The following is a 3,735-nucleotide window of genomic DNA, read 5'->3' as shown; positions in this document are numbered from 1 at the left end:
GTGCTAAATGTTGAAAGGCGAGAACTTTGTGCTAAATGTTGTACTTATTTTTGTGATGACATAAATATGTTCATTGCTAATTGTAATTAGCATCCCACCTCTAGGAACTTTTGTCACCATTTTAGAATAACTGGAATCTTGTGCTGATATTAACATGATATATATTAGAAGCGCTAAGAGCTACCTCATCCATGATGTCTATAAGTGCGACAAATAATTAATTTATGGCATGTGCAATGTGATTATGCTTATGTTATTGAAATGGAAGAGGTCTTATGGCATTCAAATTAATTGATTATCATAAGTTCTTCTTCTTGCAGAGCCTCGGAGCTTGAGCGTGGAGAAAAATGTATTGGATATGGTACTGTAAGCTATGAATGGATGATGGAGATGATATTTACATGCGCTCTTGGACTGGCACCATTATTGGTCCTCACAATGTAATTGCTTATTTTCAGTTAACATATGATATATTTTCGTGTTTTTCCTAAGTTGAAACTTGGTGTTTTTATGGAGAATCATATATAAATCTTCTGAGATACAGCTTTGAGTATTGACCCAACGTTTGACAAAACAGAGAACTTAGAACTTATTCTCAGTTTATTGTTTTGGTTATTAAGCCAAAGTGCTAAAAGTTCTAGCTGATATATATATATATATATGGGACTACCATGTAATATCATTTTGCACATACGTTGTGGATTACCCCACTCTCCTTTTTTTCAAAGTGAGCAATGGGTTTTGCTGGGGATTTTTTTGAAAAATATCATTTTGCACATACGTTTCTGTTTCTTTCATTGTGGTGATTTTTATTTTTTATTTTCTTAGACTGTACATGAAGGTCGAATCTATCAGCTAAAGTTGTTCTGTGACAAAGATTATCCCGAGAAGCCACCAAGTGTTCGTTTTCTTCAAAGATCAACATGACTTGTGTTAACCATAAAACTGGAATGGTATGCCAATAATATTACATTCATTTGTGATCAGTTATTTATGCTGCTTTTTATTGATTGGCATTTTAACTGTTACATTGGTTTGAGAAAAAGTTCAGTCTGGTATGTTTTAGTGTGTAAATCTGCCCCCTTCCCCTTTTTATGTGTATATGCTTAACTCGGCTACTCATAATTTCAAAAGTAATTAAATTTTATTTTGTTATATTGTTATCACTATGATGATAGAAAACCTAGCGAGGGGCATTTGCTTGTATCCGATCGCAACAGGTGGAATCGAAGTTCAGATTGCTTTCAATTTGGCCGAGGGAGTATACCATGGAGAACATACTAACACAGCTGAAGAAGGAGATGGCAAGCTGGTACAACCTCCCAAGGTCACATATATATATAGATAATAATTAATTTCATTCGTGGTATGCAATTATACAGTTTGTAATGTTTAAGAACATACAACAGGGGAATGCCTTCTCCATTTTGCTTGTTGGCTTCCATAGACACTGTCGCTGGGGAGATATTACATTAGAGTTAATTAAATCTAATTATATATAAAATCCACAAAAACGAAGGTGTACTATAGGTTTGATGATTATAAATCAGAAAGCAATAGCATTTCCTTATAATGATGATGATGATGATGATGATAATTATCATTTCTTCTTTAGGTTCCACAGCTTGATACGGGCAAACTTGTGAGCGGGTTAGATTATGAATATGGGTTTAATGTATTGGGCTATAGTGGTGGGTTTAGCTGGGAGGTGGTTATAATTTCTCTTCTTTTTTTTGCATTTTATCATTTTGTTAAAAAGATGCCATAGGTCCCTCTACTCTTCTCAAAATTGAAAGTCAATTCCTCTACTTTTCAGATTTTAAAATTCAAGTTCAGTGAATTCCGAGAATATTGGGAAACGACTTTGTTGGAGAATTTCTATGATAGGAAATTTGATATTGGAGTTGGAAATTAATGAAGAGAATTGTGGATGTGAAAATGTTGCAAATAAGATCAAATTGCAAATTTTAAATAGCTAAAAGGATTGAAATGTAAATTTGACTAAAATGAAAAAAAAAAGAGTTATTATCGAGTATTTAGCATGAGAATAAGTTGGAATGTGTATTGATGAGATGGAAATCACATTTGGGACCAAATTGAAAATATTTAAAAGCGTAGAGATTAAATTAGAAGTGTAAATCTTATCATCTATGATGTAAAATAGGATTATATTGGATGAACAGACTTAACTCAAACGAATTTAAAATATCGTATGAAAGTGACACATTAGCGAAAAGGTCATTGAACAAAACATAAATCTAAATTGCTTTCGTAATGGTTTATGATTGGGAGATTAGTCATGGTACTTTTAGTGGATTTACAAATTATTTTAGCCCTAATTATGTGTTTGATCGGTCCTTTTGCTAGCTCAACACAACCTTGTATGGATTGCAAATTAGAATTGTGATAAATTAATAAGACGACAAAAGGAAAATAGATTTCATGAATTACTATCCACATCGCATTTTTGAATTTTCTCAAAAGGAATAAGAGATGAATTAGAATGTTAATTTAATTTTTTGGATCATTATATAATTGATTTTAATTAAACAATTGAAATTCAAAGTGAAAATTAAATTAATTAGTCATCGTAATTTTACCCCATTACTAAACGGGATAATTAAGTTATTTACTCATAGATTCTAATACAATAAAGTTTTTATGATTTTAACCAATTAGAATTGGATTTGGGTTAAGAAAATAATTTAATTAAAAATTATTTTTTAATTAATTAGATAAATAATATTTTGATATAATATAAAACTGGGTTGGAGAATTGTATGTGCTTAATTTAATTAAAATTAAAATTGAACTGTATATATAATTGTACCTAATAGATGAAAAGGCTCAATGAGTCCATATGAGCGGTACACTAGGTATCCCAGTGTGTATGTGCACTTGCCACATTGAGTCCCAAAAGGACTCCGAGTTTTCTATTAAAATAATTTTCCCTCTCTTCTTGTTTTAGTAGAATTTGTGTTTTTCCTTATACATAGGGACTATAGGATAACCGAAAATATATAGAACTAATAAGTGGATACACTGCTTAGGGAAAACTTTATTTAGCTATAAATAAATTCTAATTTATGTGAGTACTTGTGAGTACGCATTTCATTTTTGGTTCCCATAGATAAAGTGAACTTTTTTCATTGGAAAATTTTGATTTTCATTCTGTGTTTGATTCATGATAAGAGTACACCCTCTTAACAACTTAGGGTTCAAGGTTAGCGGATAAGATCATTACGTAGAAATCCAAAATTCGACAAGTCTCCTAGTCCAGAAACACATATACTAAATTTGGTAAAATTTATCGTCATAAATAACATATAAATATTCAGTTTTATGAAAATTTTTGAAATTTCACTAAAAATTATTTATATCGTATATCATTTATATTATAATCATGAAAAATATTGTAATAAATTATATTATAATTATTTATTTATTAAATAAATATAATGTATTTATAAGTTTTATAAGATATTAAGAATATAAATGAAATATTATTTTTAATGTAAGGGTAAAATTGTTATTTTCAGCCAATTACTTGCATATTCTATAAAATTATTTTACGTTATGTGGACTATATTCAACTCTAATAAATTATTGCTATACTTATTTTGGATCGTTACAATTCTATTACATTATTCTCACGAACTAAACTAATTAAATTAGGTATCACAAGTTAAATAACACTAATATAAAGAATCATAAACTTATTTATATACTAATTCT

At 29.5% G+C, this 3,735-nt stretch overlaps 1 long non-coding RNA gene across 1 annotated transcript; it reads left to right on the top strand.

Moving 5' to 3' along the window:
• Window positions 1–319: 319 nt before the first annotated feature.
• LOC105797943 (uncharacterized) lies at window positions 320–1,308 on the top strand. The gene is made up of 3 exons (XR_008188495.1): window positions 320–440; window positions 829–953; window positions 1,179–1,308. It is a non-coding gene; the product is annotated as an uncharacterized LOC105797943 (long non-coding RNA).
• Window positions 1,309–3,735: the final 2,427 nt, after the last annotated feature.

This window comes from Gossypium raimondii, chromosome 9, assembly GCF_025698545.1.
Source record: "Gossypium raimondii isolate GPD5lz chromosome 9, ASM2569854v1, whole genome shotgun sequence".
Lineage (NCBI taxonomy): Eukaryota > Viridiplantae > Streptophyta > Magnoliopsida > Malvales > Malvaceae > Gossypium > Gossypium raimondii.
This window is presented reverse-complemented; position numbering and strand designations above follow the sequence as displayed.